Raw genomic sequence first — 23,008 nt, forward strand, 5'->3', positions numbered from 1 at the left:
ACGGTGGCCACCTGGCATGCAGCCACCGCTGCGCTAGGGTGGAAAGATACACTCACTAAGCTCACTCCACTCTGGGACGCACGAGCCCTGGGCAATCTTCGGGTCAGTAAGGGGTTCTCCCGTTGGGATGACATTGGAATCTCCACGGTGGGGGACATGTGGGAACGAGGGGGAGTTATCACCTTCGCCCGTTTGAAAGAGGTTTATGATCTGGGACCACACGAAACCTACAGGTACGTCCAAATTCGCCATGCACTACTGTCGGCTATCCCGGCGGGTTCTACTCTTCCCGAGTCCTCCCCGCTAGAGGATCGCCTCCTGACGGTCTATATGATAGAAAAGGCCACCTCCCTCACTCACCGAAAGCTCCTTAACAATTCCCCGGACCCACTAGTGACTCTCAAGGAAAAATGGGAGCAGGAGGTGGGCGCGCTTGATGAGCAGGAATGGAATGAGGCATTGGCTTCCCCTAAGGAAGCGGGCATATCGGCCAGAATGAGGCTCATCCAACTTAAAGTTCTACACAGAACGTACTACACCAGAACACTGCTTCACCGCATACAACGGACCCCTGACCCCTTCTGCTTGCGGGGCTGCGGGGAGGAGGGCACATTCTTCCACACATTCTGGTAATGTCCAAGCATACACAATTACTGGCGTCAGGTCCTGCGCACTGTGTCACAGGTGCTGGAGGTCTCGGTGCTGCCGGAGCCACGGCGATGCCTCCTCAATGTATGGGAGCCAACTGATTTGTCCCGGCACGGCCGCCTCTGGGTAACATTGGGAATGATGGTAGCTAAGCGGGACATCGCGCAGCGTTGGGGGGTGGCGGACCTCCCGACAGCTTCACAGTGGTGCATTAACATGGACAGGGCCATGGTTACGGAAAGGGCGGTATACTTGAACCGAGCTTGTCCGGGCAAGTGGAACAAGGTGTGGTCCCCGTGGAACGCCTACCGGGGTGACATCTGCGACCCACTGCCAGAAGCAGACCCGCTAGACTCGGATGAGGACGGCGGGTTGGACTGAGGGGGGCTGATCAGGGGGAGGGGTCTTTCAGGAGGGGATGGGGGGGGATGTTTCATTTACACCCTAACTTGACTTGTGAACGCGCATGAGGTTGGCTCAGTTCAGGTATAATCTCATGTCTGTCTGGCAATATGCATAGTTAAGGATCATACTGTGACTTCCCGAAGTTCGATTGTTCTTTTCTTTAGGTTTAAAAAACAGAAAATGTAAACCTCATTCACCAAGCATGGAACATTTGCATTTAACCTTCGCCACTCTCTTTGCGATCTTTACTTCAATGACTTTCATATTAACCTGCACTGTGTGTATTTTTAAAGATCGTTCTCATATGACATTTCAATTAGCGGCCGGCCCATTTGGGTTGTAGGCGACAAGCTGTGTACAACTGTGAAGGTATAATAAAGGTTTTCAAAAAAAAAAGAAAAAAAATATGTAACTTAATATAAACCATGTCTGTGCACGCGCTGTACTGAAACATGGCATAAACCATCATCAGACTAGATTGTTGTTTCCCTTGCAGTTCACCCATCAAAGGAATGTTAAATTTGCTTACTCTTGTTCACTGTGACTTGGATTCATGTCCGGACAGGCCCTTGATTTCACCAGGCATTTCCCCAGTCGGATGGGCCAATTGAGGCCAGTTTTCCAAGCCCAGGGCTGCACCTGATGTCTCTGCCCTTTCTCGAGGTCCCAGAGGGTAATTGCAGCAGGTACAGGGAGGCTTCAAGAGAGAAGGAAGGGAGAAAGAAAGACAGAGGAGAGAATTAGATACAGAGAATGGATGGAAAGAGGGAGATTGCGTGGGAAGCGAATGGAGCAGAGCTGGTTTGAGCATTTTTACCAGGGCTTCTTTTGGTTAGCCAGTCCGGCCTTGCCTGTATTCTTTATGTAAAGTTTGATATGGGCTATCCTGAGAGGCCTGGGCATTGTACTGTTGCTCCAGTGACGCAACTGGGGTCATGGACTCTTGGACTGGCATTTAATTGCGCGAGGGTGTTCCTGTTGCCTCTCCTCAGTCAGTGTGAAGTGTTGTGGTATGACCCCTTGACCATGTGGGTCTTTATTAATAAATATGGGAGTGGTCAGGAATGGTTTCAGAGAGACCGCCTGCGCTGACTCCCAACCATACAGCACAGCGTCTATGCTTTGTTTTTGAAGGCGCTGCTGGCCTATTACTCCAAGATTCAAACAGTTGCCACTGGTGACCTCCACACCATCCAAGAGTGAATAGGTCTGAAAATATTGTGATGCATTACATCGTGTGCTTTTACAATGCAGTCATTACAACGACCGCACGCGATGCATTCACATCGTAAATCATTAAAACGACTTGCACTAGGGGGCGTGCTGGACTTAGGAATATGTAGTAATGAACCCAGGATACATCAGTTGTCTTGAGAATATTTATTGCAGGTTGCATGGATGAGGACTATTCCAAAAAGGAGCCAAAAGGGAAAAGGGAAATCAAGGTTGCCCTCCACTCAAATACCATTCAAATTCAAAAAAACCTTGTCCCCAGGACGTTGCTACTTTAGTATAACGTCTGAATTCGTTAAAAACTGGAGAAGTTCCTTGTGAGTCAGGACGAACACATAGATGATGTCTGCACCCACTCTTTTCGCAGTACATCAACAGTCAATCGTGCAAAGAATTGTGTGAAGAACAAAATGACCCCTCACGGGGTTACTGGCTGGTGCTCACCAGATAAAGCCCCTTTTATCATCATCGGTAGTCATTTGTTCAAAAATAAATGTGTCCAACAAAAAACAAAACACCTGAACAAGTGCAAGGAGTAACCAACATTCACTCCTGTGTGACAACAAGTGGTTAAAATCAACAGCCACACCTTACACACAACTTTATTCTAAATTTTTTAGGCGTGATTTGTTGAATTAAAAAGGTTGGTAGCTAGCTTTACATACCATTACCTAATGCCAACATGTTTCTCTGCCTTTCGCACTTTATAGCAGATTCATCAGGGCTGACACCTTGTCACCGCACTAGAGTTAGACACCTTGTTCTCGCTGACCTCTACCAGCGTTCCTTTTTCGTACCGGCTGGAGAAGTAAATTTATTGCCTCCCAAAGGTGAGTCTGTCTTTGAGCCCTGTGATTGTTTCATCAATCGTAATGAGCTACTCGGAGCTCCGCGTCTCCTCCTGCAGGAAGATTAAAAATTTGGTCTGTTGGTGCCGCAGTAGAAACTGACATTTGGTTGTTCTATTGAAACAACATACTAAAGTAGCAACGTCGTAGGGACACTTTTTTGTTTATTTTGAATGTTTTTTTGAATTTGAATTGCATGTATGAGGAGCCAGGTTCAAATCAGCTAGCCCCAACAGACACCAACTCAAGAATGCACAATACACATTCCAATGTATCTAAGTAACAGTAGAACGCCCTTAAAGAAACACTACAATCATAGCTAAACAAAGATGGAGAATCTAAACATAGTAGGCTAAAACAGATTACTAAATTTACCCTCCCTTCTTCTAACAACAACAAAACAAAATAAATACAAAAAATATACATACATAACTTCATTCCCTGAACTTTGCAGGTTTAATGATATTGCAGGAACTTCTCATGGCATTCCCAGGGCCAGATTCCGTACTCGTACTCAGAGAAAACATAATCTCTGACTTTGAGGAAGCTGCTGGTTAGAACATTGAACTTCAGCTACCTTACTCAAGTTCCACCAACATCAACCTTCAATTTGAATAGCATTGCCAACAATCTTGACAACCTTAACAGGTGGACCAAATTTACTTTCACCTTTGTTAACATGCATTGACTTCTTGATCTTAACAGTGTCGCCAACCTTTAAAATAGTCATCTTCGACACCCCTCCTAGTGTCAAAACTAACTTTCTGCTTACTTTGGATAAGAGAAACATTACCTTTTACAAAAGACATCAATATTCTTAAATCTGACTCAGCATTAATCCATGTGGACATCCACCCAGGGCGAAAAGAAGTATTAGGCTTCTTTCCCCTCATTAATTCGAAAGGAGACACTTTGGTGGATGAATGTGGGGTGGTTCTATAAAACCATATCATGCTGTTAAGTGATTTGACAACATCTTGATTACTGGTTTTAGCCCACTTCACACAGTCCCCAACCACCGATTCATCCTCTCAACAAGTCATTTCCTTGAGGGTGATAAAGATAACTTTTTATGTGTTTTACACCAGAGATGGACCAAAAAGATTCAAATTCCTTACCGATGAACTGTTTCCCATTGTCTGAAGCAAGTGTCTCAGGAAAACCTTCTCTAGACCAGACCTCGCTTAAAAAATCAATGATGGTTTTGGTATCGGCTTCCCTAACTAACTTGTACTCAGGGCATTTTGATGCATAGTCTACCAAAACCAAAACAAACCTAGAATTACCACTGAGAGTCATATAGGGACCCATGACATCTACACAAAGTTTCGCCCAGGGACGGTCAGGACACTCAACAGGAATAAGGGGAAGAACAGATGTTTAAAGGGACTTGTCAGATGACTTACATATACAACAATCCATCACAAATTTGACAATTTCTGAGACTATTCCTGGCCACCAAAATATGTCACGAATGCGACGCTTAGTAAAAGAAGATCCCAAATGTCCTTCATGAGTTGTAATGATAATCCCTTTCCTAAATGAATGTGAAGGAATTAATTTGTCATTTCATTGCAAAAAAAAATATCTTCCAATTAAATTTCATTTTCAATTTTCGAGAATGGTTGAAGTGAAGGAGATAAGACTTTTTCTCTAGGCCTCCCACTTCTTACGAAATTACAAACTTCCTGGAGAATACAATCATTAGCAAAAGCTGCCCTCCATTCTTCCTCAGAACAGAACTTTAACTCCGGAATGTCCACCCCTGCCACAAGGCAATCTTCACAATCTTCATCAATGAGGTCAGAAAAGGAAACATCATCATGGAAATCTGTGGAAGGAAAGAGAGAAAGAAAATCCGCTCTCGCATTCTTTCCTCCAGAGATGTGTCTGATACCGAATTGGTATTATAGCAGTTTTGTAACCATTCTCATGATTCTAGAAGTACAACATTTCATGAGACTGCCTCCAAAAATATTGACTAAGGGTTTATGATCAGTCTGAAGCAAGAACCATTTTCCCCACACATAGGAGCGAAACTTCTCAATGGCCCATGCCTAAGCCAGTAACTCCTTTTACAATGACAGAGTATTGCAATTCAGGTGACCTCAGTACTATAGAAGCAAACCCTCTGGGTCTTTCGACTCCATCTTCCCCCTGTGTCAGGGTAGCACCTAAACCTACTTGACTGGCGTCAACTGTTAAGCAGCATAGTAGGCTGGGGTCGAAAAGTTTAAGGACAGAACTCTTCCCTAAAAGATTTTTAACCTCTTGAAAAGCCAACACACATCCATTGCTCCACACAAACTTAGTCCCCTTTTTCAGAAGATTACTGATGGGACGGACTAACGTAGCATAATGAAGAATGAACCTCGCATAGTACTCACAAAGCCCTAAAAGTGATTTGACTCCAGTCTTGTCAGTGGGAATAGAAGCATTGGAGATGGCTTCTGTTAGACCAGGTCTGGGCTTGATACCATCTTGAGTGAGAACATGACCTAAGTATTCCACTTCTGTACAAAATAACTTAAATTTTTCTAATTTTAGGACATCAGCATGCTGTTGAAATAAACCTAATACTTTGTTTAAAATGAGATCTTGTGAATTTGAATTTTTTGCAAATATGAGCACGTCATCTTGGAAAACCAATACTCCGTCAAGCCCTCTAAGGATGTTGCTCGTGACTCTTTGGAATACCGATGCAGCCGATGCCAAACCAAAGGGCATGCGCCAATATTGAAACATCCCCAAAGGAGTGACGAAGGCAGTAAGATGACGTGACTCAGGATGCAATTCAAGCCTAGTGATATGCGCTCCCCAGATTAAGTTTGGTGAAAGATTTTGCACCCTTGGTCAATGCAAACAGATCATTGATTTTCGAAGGAAGGTGTGAGTCAACCCAGATCTCTTTATTTAGGGACCTCAAGTCAACACACACTCTGAGTTGACCACACCTCTTCCTAGCAACAACCAAAGGCGAAAGCCAAAGTGAGGACTTTGCTGGCTCGATAACTCCTTTCCCACATAGCGGCACTAACTCCTTTTTTAAATCTTCCCTGACACTATAGGTTACACCCCTGAGTTTGTGTGTATTAATTACTATTCCTACTCCAGTTTGCGCAACAGTAGGGAAGGTGTTAGAATTTATTTCCAATACCTCAGCGCCCCCTAGTGCAAGTCGTTGTAATGACTTGCGATGTAAATGCATCACATACCAGCATCGCAGTCATTGTAATAACCGCGTTGTAGTAATAGGGCGATGTAGTGACAGGACATGCGGCTATTGTGGCAGACGCCCTTTTGAATGCCCAGCAAAAGGCAAGCTATGAGCTAGTTGTGAAAAGTCAACCATTTTGTGAAAGTTTGTGGATCAAGTAAAAGGTGAACCATGCGTACAACCATAAACGCTGTTCTCAACAAGAGCAGAGGAGTGACATGGACAATTATGACAGCGAAGAACTCACCATCCACTCCGTATTAACCATTGGTGACCCCCTGTGCCCTCGCAGGCGGTCGCTCCCTCCACGCTGCTCTGCCGCTCACCTGCCTGCTGCCCTAGCTGCTGCCTGGCCGCTACCTGATCGCTGCAGACCTCCGCTCACCTCCTCCGCTGGCCCTCCCTCCCGGCTCCTACTTATGACGCCCCTCAGCGACCGCGCAGCGGACGCGCCGATTGAGCGCCGAAGGTAAGCCCGTCTGCGCCCGTCCGTGCCTGGACCGCGCCCAGTGCCAGGACCCCTGGCCCCCGCCGTCACCAGCCCACCCGCCGGACCTACGACGCCACCGAACTCAACGCCCTCAACGCCGGCCGACTCCCGGGCTGTTACCGAGCCAACCCGAGACGCACCCACGGACCCTTCTGCTACAACGCCTGCAAGTTCACCTGCATCCGGACCTGCACCACTCCAACAGTGCTCAAGACCTCGACGAGTAACAGCAGCAACCACCTGAAGTGCATCCTGCTCAACACCAGCTCCGTCCACAGACACGCCGTCGTGCTCTGGAACCTGTTCGGCACAACGTCACCAGACGTCGCCTTCCTCACGGAAACCTGGATGAACGCCTCTTCAGCGCCCGACATAGCCATCGCCATCCCAGACGGCTACAAGATCATCCGGAGGGTCCGCATAAACCACACCGGAAGAGGCATCGCCATCGTCTTCAGGAACACCATCCACATCACGACCAACACCGACGACACCCTCGCAACCGCCGAGCACCTGCACTTTCAGGTCCACATCAACCCCAAGACCACCCTCAGAGACACCCTCATCTACAGACCCCCGGGACAACGCACACAATTCAGCGAAGACATCGCCGACTTCATCAGCCCGCACGCCCTCTGCTCCGCTGACTACATCCTCCTCGGGGACCTCAACTTCCACATGGAGAACAACAACGACCGCAACACCACCACCCTGCTGGACAACCTCGCCAACCTGGGACTCAAGCAACTGGTGACCACCCCCACCCACTACGCCGGACACACACTCGACCCCGTCTTCTCATCCAGCAAGGACATCGCCTTCAGCCACGCCACCGGACTCCACTGGACGGACCACAGCTGCGTCTACTTCAGCTTCGCAAGGACCACGATCCACCAGCAACAGGCTGCACGCAGGAGCTGGAACAAGATCACAGCCGACCAGCTCGCGTCCTCCCTGAGCATGAACCCTCCCACCAGCACAACGAACCCTAGCCAGGCGGCCACCAACCTCACGAAGTGGATCAGCGACTGCGCAGACGAGCTCGCCCCCCTGAGGACCCCGCCCAGCAGACCCGGTAGCAAGAAAGCCCCATGGTTCACCGACGAACTCAAGAGCACCAAGAAGAACTGCCGAGCCCTCGAGAGAACCTGGCGCAGAGACACAACACCAGACAACATGACTGCCCTCAAGCTCGCCACCCGAAAACACCACCAACTCATCCGCGCCACCAAGAAAACTGCATTCAAGGAACGACTGGATAACAACGCACACAAAAGCAAAGAACTCTTCAACATTGTCAAAGAGCTCTCCAACCCCAACGCCGGAAACAACGACATCACCCCTTTGCAAGACCTCTGCAACTCCCTCGCCTCCTACTTCCACAACAAGATCGCGGACATACACAACCGCTTCAGCACTCAACCGACGAACACCACGACCGAACCACCGCCCTCCACCACCACCCTCCACGCCTGGACTCCGATCAGCACCGTCCGCACGATGAACTCCATCCACTCCGGATCTCCGACCGACCCCTGCCCTCACCACGTCTTCAACAAGGCCGACGCTGTCATCGCACCCCACCTGCGGGACATCATCAACACCTCCTTCGACACCGCTACCTTCCCGGAGAGCTGGAAGCACGCCGAACTCAGCGCTCTACTCAAGAAGCCATCGGCTGACCCCACCCACCTCAAAAACTACCACCCCATCTCGCTGCTCCCGTTTCCTGCAAAAGTCATCGAGAAGACCGTCAACAAGCAGCTGGCCGCCTTCCTCGAGACAAACGGATCCCTCGACCCCTCGCAGTCTGGCTTCCGGGCCAACCACAGCACCGAGACCGCCCTGATCGCAGTCACCGATGACATCCGAGCGCTGCTCGACAACGGAGAAACAGCGGCCCTCATCCTCCTCGACCTCTCCGCGGCCTTCGACACTGTCTGCCATCGTACACTAGTACAACGCCTCAGCAACGTCAGAGTCCAGGAGAAGGCACTGGAGTGGATCATCTCCTTCCTCGCCGAAAGGACACAGAGAGTCCGCCTCCCTCCGTTCAGATCCGAAGCCACCGAAGTCATCTGCGGCGTTCCTCAAGGCTCCTCGCTCAGTCCAACCCTCTTCAACATCTACATGAGCCCCCTCGCAGACATCGCACGCCAGCACAACCTCGACATCATCTCCTACGCCAACGACATCCAGCTGATCCTCTCCCTTACCAACGACCCCGCCACCGCCAGAGCCAACCTTCACGAAGGGATGAAAGAGGTAGCAGAATGGATGAAGAACAGCCGCCTGAAACTGAACTCAGATAAGACGGAAGTCCTCATCCTGGGATCCTCACCCGCCGCTTGGGAAGACTCCTGGTGGCCCCCCGCCCTAGGCAGCGCACCCAAACCAACAGACCACGCACGCAACCTGGGCTTCATCCTGGACTCCTCCCTCTCCATGACCAGACAAGTCAACGCCGTCTCCTCGTCGTGCTTCAACATCCTGCGCATGCTACGTAAGATCTTCCGGTGGATCCCCACCGAGACCAGGAAGACGGTCACCCAGGCCCTCGTCACCAGCCGTCTGGACTACGGCAACACCCGCTACGCCGGAACCACCGCCAAACTCCAGAAGAGACTCCAGCGGATCCAGAACGCCTCAGCACGACTCATCCTGGACATCCCCCGTCGCAGCCACATCTCCGGACACCTGAGAGACCTGCACTGGCTCCCGGTCAACAAGAGAATCACCTTCCTTCTCCTCACCCCCACACACAAAGCCCTACACAGCCAAGGCCCAGGATACCTCAACAGCCGCCTCCACTTCTACGCTCCCAAACGCCAGCTTCGATCGACCAACCACTCCCTCGCCGCCGTCCCCCGCATCCGTAGAGCCACCACAGGGGGACGGTCCTTCTCCTACCTCGCCGCCAAGACATGGAACTCCCTCCCCACCCACCTCCACCTGACCCAGGACCACCTCGCCTTCAGGAAGCAACTCAAGACCTGGTTGTTCGAGCAGTAGCAGATCCCCCTCCCCCAGCGCCTTGAGACCCTCTGGGTAAGTAGTGCGCTATATAAATGCGATGATTGATTGATTGATTGAATCTCAAGCACCACGTCATCTGCCTCAATGCTAAATATATATCGGAACTCACCCTACGCTAGGAGTTATACATACGGGCCATCCATCAATACAATGTCCTCCCGAAGTCTATCATCCCATGCTGCTACCCCCAAGTCTACACAAGGCTACTACTACTACTAAAGTATTTGCATATGGCCAAGACAACCGCTAGTCAAGAGAGTGAAATTCCTAACAACCCTGACCTAAGGATCTCGATTAGTAGATGCCCGGATTTATGTAGCCAAAAAAGGACGCAGTATGCTTCTAGGCTGACTGGCTGTGGAGGCCTTTGGCATTGGGTCTTACGATTTTTGAGTCTATCAGGAAGAGATAACCCACCTCTTAGAGGAATTCCCCAGAGTATTAGAGACCAATCGGATGCCCGAAAGGCAAGGAGATAGCACTCCACATAATCCAGTCTGTGCAACCCATGGCCCTTAGGCACTGATGAATTGCTTTTCATTTGAGGCTGCAAGTGGAGAAGTAGCTAGAAAAGCTGGAGGTCACTGGTACCATTGAGAAAGTAACGAAGCCTACCCCGAAGGCTCCTAATTGGGATAACCAGGAAGCCCCAGCAACCTGGTGAGATGTGCTTATGCATCAATATGCATCTGCCAATGTCACCATCAAGAGGGAGCGATACCTAACCCCCCCCACAATAAATGATCGAATCAGCAAATTAAGTGGAGTCAACTGGATTTGCATTCAGGCTACCAGCAGATTGTCCTAGCAGAAGAGTCCTGCTTTGTCATGACTTTTTCAACCCATGTGGGTCTGCATCACTGCAAGAACCTGAGTTTCAGCATCTTGAGTGCTGCTGAAGTATTCTAAAATGTTATACTCAAAACTCCTAGGTGACCTCCCCGGGGTCGTCAAACTCAGCGATGACATTCTGATACATGCATACGCCATACCAGAGCACAATATAAGACTAAGGAATGTTATACAAAAGATTAAGGACTCTGGCCTCACTCTGCATTGCTGCAAAAGCGAGTCCCTGAAAGCAGAAACTTCACTTCTCTGGATGAGTATTCTCATTGGAGGGAGTGCCATCTGACCCTGACTAGGTAAGGGACATCAATGAAGCGCCTCCACCAGCGACGGTGACAGAAGTATGCTGTTTTTTAAGAATGGTCAATTAGTGCGGTCGATTCGTCAAAGACCTCACAAATCTGCCCCAGACACTCAGGGATCTCACCAAGCCATCGGTTCCTTGGTCCTGGGGGCCAGCGCAAGTGGCATTTCAAGCAACCAAAGATGCTTGGTCAGCGGACATTACTTGGTCTACTTTGATCCCCGGAAGGAAACCACCATAGCAGTTGATGACGGCCCAAAGGGCCTAGGGGTGAGTTGTTACAATGACATGCAGGGGAAGAGCAAACCCCTGTATCTTTTGCAAGCTGATCACTCACAATTATAGCACAGAGATACTCTCAAATCGGGAAGGAGGCAATAGCAGTTCACTGTGGGTGTTGCCACTTCCATTTGTATGTTTATGGCAACCCATTCACCATTAAAACTGACCACGAGCCCCTAATTCCACTTTTCAGTGAAGAGAATCTAAACCTCCCTCATGGATTGAAAAATTAATGAAATGTAACTTCAGGAGTACAACTGCAAAGTGGAATATCCGCCTGGGGCCCAAAACCTCTGTGACTACCTATCCAGGCACCCTCGTGCTGCCATGCCGGAGCAAGAGGCAGACAAAACGGAAGAATATGTGAGATTTGTAGCTGATCGGTCCTGTTCCTTCCCACTTTCCATAGAGATGATTCATCAAACCACCAGCCAAGATGAGTGTATTCAGAAAGCATTGGAAGCCACAAAGAGCAATCAGTGGCACATGTTTAAGAATCAGCAGGCTCAACGTACCCCAGAAGCCTGAAGCATCATAGAGAGCCTGTATCATGTTCGTCAAGATCTGAGCACTGACCCAGAAGGCTGCATCCTGAGGGGACATAATTTAATCATACCCATCAGTCTCACTAATCAAGTGGTTCGCCTTGCCCATGCAGGGCTCTATGAGCCAGAGTGAGAGCTTTAAATTGCACTCTGTGGGCCACAGGAAGCCAATGCAGATTTTGTAAATGCTGTTTTACGCTTGATCTTCCAGAGATGTTAAACAGAAGTCTAGCCGCAGCATTCTGTATGGTTTGCAATTTTTTTAACAGGTAACCAGGGATGCCAATGTACAGAGCATTGGCATAGTCAATGCGGGAGAGAATGAGAGCATGGGCGACCATTTCCTTGGCTGGCCTCGGTAGCATGGGGAAGAACCTTCTTAGTGATTTAAGAGTTCCAAAGCAAACTCCAGTGAGTTTCTTGATTTGCACTGAAAACCGAAGGTCTTCTCTAAACCAGACCCCCAAGTTCTTTGCTGGATTGCCCTCTGAGTTGGGTCGTGGGAAGTCTGGTGGCCACAGGGTTTCTCTAAAGGCAGGCGGAAACTGACCATACAGGAGGACCTCCGAATTTTCCTCGTTGCACTTCAGTTGGGCATGTGCAAACCACTTAAACACGGATGAGAGACATTTCTGGGCAGTTTTTGTAGACAAGTCGGAGTCCTTCCAGGTAAATAGGAGCTGGGTGTCATCATTATAAGCTATTATTTTTGCTCCCAGCTCCTCTGTCAGAAAGATCAAAGGAGTCAGATAGATATTAAATAGCAGAGGGCTCAAAGTAGAACCCTGTGGAACTCCTGAAGACATTTTCCTGGCATCCGATGAAAAAGGTGGCATCCAGAACTGCTGAGGGCGCTCTTCCAGAAAGGATTTCATCCAATACCAGGCGGGGCCAACGATGCCAATGTTTGAAAATCGGGCGAGAAGTTGTTGATGGGGCACCATATCGAAGGCGGCAGAGAGGTCAAGCAAAATCAAGGCTGCCCTGTCACCCGCGTCAAGGCACTCCCTAATCGTTTCAGCCATTTCCACCAGTGCGGTCTCGGTGCTATATGACACCCTAAAACCGGATTGCACCAGGTGGAGAGCACCGGATGCCACAGCATAGGCCTCAAGCTGTCGAAAGACCACCTTTTTACAAACCTTTGTCAATGCCGTTAGGAGAGAGATGGGGCGATAGCTAGCGAGTTTGAAAGGATCTGAAGAAGGTTTTTTTTAAAGTGGCAAGAGCTTGGCCTGTTTCCAATTCAGAGGTACAGTAGCAGTCTGTACAGATCAATTAATAATCATATTTACCTCTGGATAGACCACCTCAGCAACCCCAGCCAGAACTCTAGCTGGACATGGGCCTGTCGGAGAACCCAACTTAAGCGATTTAATGATGGCCAATGTATCCAACCCAGCTATGGGCAGAAACTTCATAAATGGAAGAGTTGATGAGATGGGAGCTAAAAGAGGCAAAGGGGGAAATCCCTCTGCACCAGGGAACCCGTCCCTAGGCTATCGTGGATTTTATTTATTTATTTATTATTAATCTTATAGAGCGCGACAGCTACCTGTGAGGGTTTCCCGGCGCTAATTGACAGTGAACAGCATAATTGATCCTGAAGAAGAAATTATTGGGCAAAAAACCAGGTCTTTAAGGCTTTTCGGAAGCGGAGATGGCACTGCTCCATTCGTAGGTCCAGGGGAAGAGAATTCCAGAGTTTGGGTCCCAGTACAGCAAAGGAACGGCCACCTACTCTTGAAAGCCTGAACTTAGGCACGCAGAACAGGTGTTGGGAAGAAGAGCGAAGAGAGCGTGCGGGTATATAAGGTTTGACGAGTGCTTGAAGATAAGTGGGAGCGGCTTCAATTTTAATCTTATGCATGAAGCATAGTGCCTTAAATTTTACCCGGTTGTCAAGATTAAGCCAGTGGAGTTGCTTGATGCGTTCCGTAATTGGATCATATTTCCGGCATCCACACAGAAGCCGAGCAGCGGCATTCTGGACTAGTTGGAGACGGCGCATGACCGCTCTGGTAGCCCCCAGATAGAGCACGTTACTGTAGTCTAATCTAGAGGTCACCAGGGCCGTCACGACAGATCTCTGGGTGTCGGATGGCAGAATCCAGAAGATTTTTCTCAGCCATCTTAGGATAGTGAAGCAGGTGGCTGTAACTTTATTGACCTGGTCTTTCATCGATAGATCCCTATCGATAAGAACCCCTAGATTTCTTGCTCGTTCTGATGGAATGGGTAAGTCGCCCATGGTCGACGGCCAGTGTCTCGGACTCCAAAGGTCAGGCTTGTTACCAAAGACAAGCACCTCCGTTTTGTCGCTGTTGAGCTTAAGAAAATTACGGCTCATCCAGCGGGAAATGTCACTGAGACCAGATTGCAGAGAAGAAGGTGATGAAGGATCGGCTTGGGATAAAGAAAACACAATCTGAGAGTCATCGGCATAAGTAAAGAGATTGAGACCAGAGTGATGTGCGACATGTGCTAGCGGAACAACATAAAGATTGAAGAGGAGAGGACTAAGGATAGAACCCTGGGGAACACCATGAGGGGAATGATAAGTGTTGGAAGTGGAGGTATTAGAAAAGATTTGAAAAGTCCTATCAGTGAGAAAAGACGAGAACCAGTGCAGGGCTTTGTCACAAATGCCAAAGGAGGCAAGGCTACTGAGAAGGATACTGTGAGAGACAGTATCGAAGGCTGCACTGAGATCGAGCAATATCAGTGCAGCCGTTTCACCTCGATCTAGTAATTGGCGAATATTCTCAGTTACTCCTAATAGAGTGGTTTCAGTGGAGAAGCCTTGACGAAAGCCTGATTGGGAGGGGTGAAGGAGATTGTTAAAAGTGACAAAACGTGAAAGATGTAAATGAATGTGCCTTTCTAAAATTTTTGAGAAAGCCGGCAACAATGAAATGGGCCGGAAATTGGCGGCAACATTAGGATCTGCAGTGGGTTTCTTAAGAAGCGGGGTCACCATTGCATGCTTCCAGCTGTGGGGGACCGTGGCTGAGTCAAGAGAAGCATTTAGTAAGGAACAGATCACATTGAGTTGGGGAGACTCAAGATTACGTAGTACCGAAATGGGTAGGGGGTCCATGGGTGAGCCAGATTTAATATTGTTTAAAATTTCCAAACGGGTGGCAGGTACGAGGTCAGGCCAAGTCTTCAAAGAAACCGAGGGAAGGCAAGAAGTGGTGGGGGATAAACAAGGACTGGCATTGGATTCCTCATGGGTTATTATGTCTTTGTAGATTTTGTCAATTCTGGACGTGAAGTACTGGGCGAGTTCGTCACATTTCTTGCTGGAAAGAGGAGGGGGTATAGCAACTGTCTGTGAGCCAGCAAGGTCTTTTACTACTTTAAATAAGACATTTGATTTATTCATGGCTTCCGTAATCAGGTTATTGACATAAGTGGCTCTAGTGTGAGCACAAGCCTTGTGGTAAAGTTTCAATTCAACTTTGTACGTAAGCCCAGCAGCAGTTGAATAGTCCTTCCTCCAGGTACGTTCTAGTCTCTTATATTGGGATTTATGTAGACGGAGGGTTTCGTTGTACCAAGGGGCAGGAGAATTATGGACAATATCTTTCTTATTTGTGAGAGGGAGGCAAGTATTTATAGCATCGGAGAGCCAGGAGTTCACCGAGTTAGCAGCTGCATTCATATTGTCTAAGTTAGGTAGGTATTTAGGCAAGAGATCGGACAGTTTTTTATTAAGAGCTGCAATGTCCAGATTTTTCCAGACTCTCTTCTTGAGATTGAAAGAGGAATTTGGTATGGTCTGTATTTTGTTTGAAGCTACAGTAAATTTAACTGGATAATGATCAGACCAAGAAACAGGTAAAGCAGGAGAGCTTGTTATTAGCGAAGAGTTGGAAAAAATAGGATCTAAAAGATGCCCGCCCTTGTGGGTGGGACCCTTGTTATGTAAGATTAAGTTCATAGCGGCAAGATCAGTAATGCAGTTTCCTGCTGATTTATCATTGGGGTTGTCCAAATGTAAGTTTAAGTCACCAATGACAAAGAGGTTACTGGAAGAAACGAGCACTGATGCAATATAATCCAAGAATTGGGTGTACCAAGAATTTACAGTGCCAGGGGGACAGTACATTAGGAGCCCAGTAAGAGTGTTATTGGGATTTAGAGTGAGCTTGAAGTGAAGAGAATCACACCCGCTCAAAGTGATAGGGTCTGAGTGGCATTGGTATTTTTTATTAAAAATGATCGCCACACCACCTCCAGTCCTTTTAGGACGGTCATTTCGGACAATGGCATAATCAATAGGCAACGCTTCGGCGATGTCAGGGCCAGCGCTATCGTGGAGCCAGGATTCAGTGATAAATAGCGCATCCGGCGCTTCATCAGTAAGCAAGTCAAAAATGTTGCGTTTATGTTTGGGCAGTGAGCGACAATTGTGACTGATAAATACGAATCCAGGAGGAGAAGGAGTAGTAGTTAATTGTTGTTGACTTTTGCATAAATGAGGAGTGTTTAACAAAAATGGACAATCAGGGCAGTGCAGAGGAAAACGGTCGAGCATATCAAAAGAATGCGTTGTATGCGTGTTGGGAGGTCTTAAATCAAGTAATTGTTTGCTGGAATATGGGCGAGGAGCCAAAGGAGAAGGACCAGGGGTTCTGGCCCCAGGGCCCGGTTGGGCGCGGACGGGCGCAGACGGGCACGCCTTTGGCGCGCCCGCTGCGCCCGCCCGCCCGCTGCGCAGACGGGAAATGACACACATTTATACAGGAGGAGGGTGGGAGGGTCTGAAGGCCTAGACCGCGATCCCTGCACCTCCCTAAGATGGCGGCTGACCCCCGGCTCGAGCCGCGACAGCGTTAAATCGGCTGTGCGGTCCGAGGTGGGAAGCGGAAACAGAGTCAAAATGTCAAAATGTGCAAAATAGCAAAGTTTAAAAAGATTGAATTAAAATACACAATTTAACACAGCATATGTGGATGAGCAAATTTCCCGGCTTTCCGCCTCAGGAAAACACGCTGGTATCAATCACCGAGCAGTGTAAAATGAAAGTTTAAATACCCGGGAGGGCGGGAGGGTCTGAAAGCCTAGACCGCGATCCCTGCACCTCCCTAAGATGGTGGATGTTCTGTATTTATTCAATAAAGAAAGAAGCCAGCTTCTCACACCATTGAGATGAAACTGGAAGGGCCGTTTGTTCAGCGCAGGGTGCCAGAAAGCTTCTGACAATAGTGAAAATCTTCTTACTATTGTTATTAGCTTTAGCAATCCGCTCCGCATAAAAATGACTTTTCGCCTCCCCAATGGCTGCATAGTAGTCTCTCTGAGCTTTGCAAAGAGCTATTTTAGCCAAGGGACAGTACTCCCAACGCCAGCATTGTTCCAGTTTTTTAAAACCCAATTTCAGCTCTCTAAGAGTGCCCCAGTACCATGGTTTAGGTGGAGTAAGTCTCAGTCGCCTGTTGGAAAGGGGTTTGGAAACATAGCCAACCCCTTGACTGATCCAGGTGGCATAACTGTCTACTGCTCCTTCAAGATCATGGGCGGCCGACTGGCGTGAGAGTAGAAGGGCCTTAGAAAGGGCCGGGATATCAATCTTCCATGATGGCTTGCTTTGGGCCGAGGCTATAGAGGATGGGGGCTTCCCTATAGTCCACGAGAACAGCATCAAATAGTGATCTGACCAAGTGACCTGGAGGGGGCCAGTAGCGGACAAGGCAAAGTTGGAAAAAACCAAGTCAATCGTATGTCCCCCCTTATAGAAGGGAGACTTTATCCACTGGGTCAATTGTGCCAGATTAAACAGATCCATTATTTTCCTGGCAATCTAAGTGGATGTTAAAGACACCCAAAAGGAGGAAATTTGAGAAGCAAAGGGACAATTACATCATCCAGGGCTTTTAGAAATGCGCCAGGAGGGCCAGGGGGACGGTAAACCAATGTACCGCCCAGCGTATAATGGGGCGACATGACAATGGTAAAGTCAAGTACCTCCCCATCCACTAACCCCACAGTTACCTCACTGGAGAAAATCCAAGTGTCCCTGAACACCAGTGCGATCCCGCCCCCTCTCCCAATTTTGCAGTCTGCTCTTGCAATTTTGTAGCCCGGAAGGATGGCAAGCTCAACCAAAGGGGCGTAGGACTCATTAAGCCAAGTTTCAGTTATGAATAAAACATCTAAGTGTTCATCAGAAAGAAGCTCATGGATGTCAAGGGCATGTTTTACTATTGAACAGGAGTTGATAAGCGCAGCCCGGATCCTGTTCTCCCTCTCAGTTCGAGGGGCAAGGGCTGCCTGCTTGGTTTGGAAGCTAAATTGGCAAGTGGGACATGTCCTAGAAAGACTCTGAAGAACTACCCACTGATCGCCACCATTGCACTTAGCGTTATCAAGCGCCAAAAGTTCCTTACGACTAAAGGACCTCCAACCGCCCTGCTACTCTAACGTCTGACGGGCAGCGTGGCTGGTGCTGGACACTCCTTGGGCGCGGACGGACGCAGACGGGCTTGACTTTGGCGTGCCGCTAACACTCCCGCTGCGTGCGCACATTCGTGGTCGCTGCATCTGGGTTATATAGGAAGTGTGGGCTAAGGGGAAGCAGCAACTAGTACGCTAACCTTCCTGCGGGTCCGCTCTTACAGACGGACACCGCGTTAGCGTTTTGTTGTGGTCTCAAGCAGCAATCAATTTTAAAATTAAAAAAGGCAGAAGTGCAAAATCATTTTTTTAAGGCAACGAACACAAGCCCACCATGCACTAGCAGTGATATAAGGATTACAGTCACCGCTGCGCGGTCATCACATCCAGATTATATAGGAAGTGTGGGCTAAGAGAAAGCAGCAACTAGTACGATAACCTTCATGCGGGTCTGCTTTTACAGATGGGCACCACGTTAGCGTTTAGTTGCGGTCTCGAGCAGCAATCAATTTTAAAATTCAAAAAGGCAGAAGTGCAAAATCTATTTTTTTAAAAGCAAAGAACACAAGCCCACTATGCACTAGAAGCGATATAAGGATCACAGTCACTGAGAGCAAATAAAGTGGTGGCAAAGATTGAGAAAATAATGGCCACCCCAGGCTTGATAATAGAGTTGAGGACAGATAATGGTCCGCTTTTCCAAGGCAAAGAAGTGGCCTCCTATCTAAAATCACTTGGCATCTCTTAAAAGAAAATCCCTCCTCGCTGGCCCCAAGCCCATGAGGAGGTAGAACAATTTATGAGAACTTTAAACAGTCGTTCAAATTGCCACCTCCTATCAGCAAACCCCTGAGTTGGTCATCTAGTCCTTCCTATGTGACTACCGTCAAACTCCACACTCTACTACAGTGTGAGAAACTGGACACTTCTCAGTGGTCATGGACTTGATCCATCATCTTCCTCTGTAGAGCCCTGACACCTTTGACGACCAGCGGGTCTACAAAAAAAATGAAGTCTAATACTAGAGCCGGTATACACCTGTTACAACACAACTTTTACAACTACCTACCATTACAACGCAACTTTTACAACGCATACCATTACAACGCATTGCGCTGGGGGGCGCTCTAGGATAGGGAATAAGTTTAATTTACTATCCAACACCTTCCCTAGTGTCCACGGGGACTGAAGTTGGAATAGTAAATTATACTTACCACTATCCAGCACCTCTAAGCGCTATGCGTTGTAATGGTATGCGTTGTAATGGTCGTGTTGTAATGGTAGGTAGTTGTAATGGAATGCGTTGTAACGTCATACATCCACTAGAGCCAGCTTGTGTTGGCACGCCAACATGTCCACTCTTAAAGCTGGAGATCTCAGGCTAATCAAGGATTGGTCCCCTTGGAGTAAATTCTGATTACCATTCGAACGCAGCCCCTGGATCATCGTCCACCTGCATGGCACCAAAATGACTACCCATCGAGGAACAGGGGAAATGACAAGGAAGCTATCAATGTTCAAAAGGTTCTTCTAACCCAGCACCAATGTTCCTCTGGACTTAAACGAATCTGATCATCGCTGGATGACCAGGACACGTTTTCAGAACCTGGAAGCCACGTCTCTGTTTCGCCTAGATCTGCGGGTAGTAGTTCAAATAATGCTCCCTCCCCGGTGGGCTGTAGTGGGGACCCAGACTTTGTGTTGGCAGACCAGCCTGACAGTCACAACACCCTAACCAGGTATTGACTTCTAAGCAACCCGATGCCATCAACTAAGCCGAAGGTTCACCTTTTGTGATGGCAGGATTTCCGTTATCAAGTAGAAAAAAATCTGGCTACCAGGTATGATAATGTCTGCACTGTTTGTCCTATTATCTTCATGCATGATGCACTGTTTCTGCTTTAAATATGTTCATTGAAAGTCAGTTATTTTCTCCCATGATGTCACAACATTTGTTTAAGGTTTGGGTCTTGTTGTTTTTTCCAAAATTGTGGAAGAATGTAATGTTGCTCCAGTGACGCAACTGGAGCCATGGACTCTTAGACTGGCATTTAATTACTAGGCAGTATTCCTGTTGACTTGTTACCCCTCAGTGTGAAGTGTTGTGATATGACCCCGTCACCAGGTGGGCCATTGTTAATAAATACGGGAGCAGCCAGGCGTGATGTCAGAGAGACCGCCTGCACTGAGTCCCAACCATACAGCATCACGTCTCTGTGATATTCTTGAAGGCCGCGCTGGCCTATAACTCTGTGCTGCTCCGCACAATTGTCACTGGTGCTCTCCTCCCATCTAAGTGCACAGACACAACTGGCAGATCATGGCTGCCTGTTTTTTTTTCCTAGTTGAATGCAGAAGACCTATTTTTACTCCAGGGTTCCACGCGTTGCCAAGTAGTCACACAGTATTTGCATCAGTTGCAAGGAAACAATAATGCTAATAAAAATAGCATAGCAGCAGCTGTTGCTCCACCCCTTTTTGTTTTATCACTGTTTTTGCTAAAAACAATGAATTTGCAGTGAGAGTTTGAAGCTGCATCAGATGCAGAACATGCCTGCATCACAGGGGAGAGAAGTATAGGCCATCCATTTAGATTGATGCAGAATAAACAGTGCCTTCTTCACTGAACATAAATATGCTGCATAGGAAATGGTAAGGCAGAGCTAATGCCTTTATTAGGGCATCGCAAGTCCTAGCAGCCTGCCCCATTCCTGGACAGGCTATGGTTGGTGGTCAAGCACAAGAAAAGAGTATTGCAAGTATATAATAACTACTGCTGCTGATACAAATAGATAAAATTATCTAACACTGTTTACAAAAGTTTTTACTCTGTATGTGTAACAAAAGTATCTGCCACTGTCCACGGAAAAGTCTAATTTTTCAAGGTGGGTAATTTCATTAACAATAATAAGCAGCCAACCACTAAGAGGCAACAATATGCCGCAACCAAGACTATCCGTATACTCTGCACCCATAGGCCGCGTGGCATGATGCACGCCTTGAAAGTATGTAAAAAATGTAATGCATCCCATAGCTGAAATCCTCATGACTGAAGGGGGCATTGACAAAGATAGTACGGGTGAAGTGGCTTCCCCGTAGAGAGCTTTGATGAAGGACAAGGTTAAGACATCATCTTCATAAGAAGTCACTTTGTGAGAGTTGAGTATATCAGCAATATCTGCAAGAAATAGGTCTTGGAAGGATGACCAGTGAAGGAGCCTATGGAATCGGGTGTGCGTAAGACTTGAAACAGGCTTGGTGTTGTCAGTGTGCTGTCAGATCCTCTGTATTTTTTTCCACTTAAGAAGAGGTTCAGGGCATTTACTTTTCTGTAGAATGAGGAATAGGTGGGTCCAGCATAAGATTAATGCAGTGTTTGACTGTCTTGAAAAGTGTTCTGCTGCTGTTGGTGGCTTCATTGATGTTTTTGGTGTATTACTTTAACATAGTTGATGTGATGAGCTGCCTGTTTGTTGCATTAAGGGACAACAGTATCCTGAGGGAGTTATGCTTTTCTACCATTTCTTTTACTGTATGTGGATGGATTGTTTATTGTCAGCAAGGTCTTTAGAGTACCCAGGTGCTGAAGGCTTTCACTTACACCTCTATGTTTTAATTGGGAGATGAATGTTCATATTTTTCCCTAAAATTGTTGAAGTTATTTAGAAGTATGTTAATGTCCGATGTGGAGGTGACAGGGTGAGAAATTAGTTTAAGCATTAGGGGCCGTATGTACGACCCTTCCAATTTGTGAGTCGCAAATTATGTCGTTTACATATAGATTCATCAAAGTCCCCTTTTGCGAGTCTGCATTAGCGATTATTAAGGAATCGCTATTACAGACTCGCAAAACAGGATGCATGTAGACATCGCAATATTTTTTGCAATTTCTACTGCTTCCTTATTTGCGATTCGCAAATTGCAAATCGCAAATAAGGATACGATTTCCCATTCATTCCTATGGGCCTAAAGGCCCTATGGAGGAGTCTTTCAAGGATCTGAAGGTTTGGTCTTCTCTTTTTGGTTGACCCTAGTTTGTTCATAGGACATTGAACAGGGAGTACGTATAGTGAAATGGTCGGTCTAGTCCCGGAGGCTAGGTGGCTTGCATTTAACTGTTGATGATATTGAGATGACAAGCCTAAGAATGTAGCCCCCTAGAGTGTGTTAGGTTTGACATGCTGTACAATGATAGAATTTAGAATTTAAAAACATTTGTAGAGCGCATCGTTCACCGTACGGTTTCTTGGCGCTAGAGTGGAGGGTCCAGCAACTAAGGGCGGAGTGAACCTGTCGCAGAGCGGGGAGGGGCCCAGTTACACGGGGAAGGCCTGTTTGAACAGGAAGGTTTTTAGGTCTTTGCGGAAAGAGACATATTGAGTGGCCGAACGAAGGTGGTCGGGGAGAGAGTTCCAGAATGTGGGAGCCAAGGTAGAGAAATTGGCTCCACCCCACTTTTTACGTTTGAAACGTGGGATTTGCAGGAGAGACTTAGAAGAAGAGCGAAGCTCTCTGATCGGGACGTATTCATTGATCAGAGAGGAAATGAAGGCGGGGGCAGTGCCCTGGCATGCCTGAAAGACCATACAGCCGGTTTTAAAAAGGGAGCGTTCCTTTACAGGAAGCCAGTGGAGCTCCTTGAGGAGGGGTGTGGAGTGGTGAAAACGTGGGAGACCATAGACCAACCGGGCCGCCTGGTTCTGGACCATCTGGAGCTTCCGCAGGCTGTATGCCGGGATGCCGTTGTAC

At 47.7% G+C, this 23,008-nt stretch overlaps 1 protein-coding gene across 1 annotated transcript in view; it reads left to right on the forward strand.

The window, feature by feature from the left end:
• LOC147683722 (ceruloplasmin-like) overlaps positions 1 to 23,008 on the forward strand; it is a 451,969-nt gene that overhangs the window by 23,436 nt on the left and 405,525 nt on the right. The window lies entirely within an intron of this gene.

This window comes from Lissotriton vulgaris, chromosome 11, assembly GCF_964263255.1.
Source record: "Lissotriton vulgaris chromosome 11, aLisVul1.2, whole genome shotgun sequence".
NCBI lineage: Eukaryota > Metazoa > Chordata > Amphibia > Caudata > Salamandridae > Lissotriton > Lissotriton vulgaris.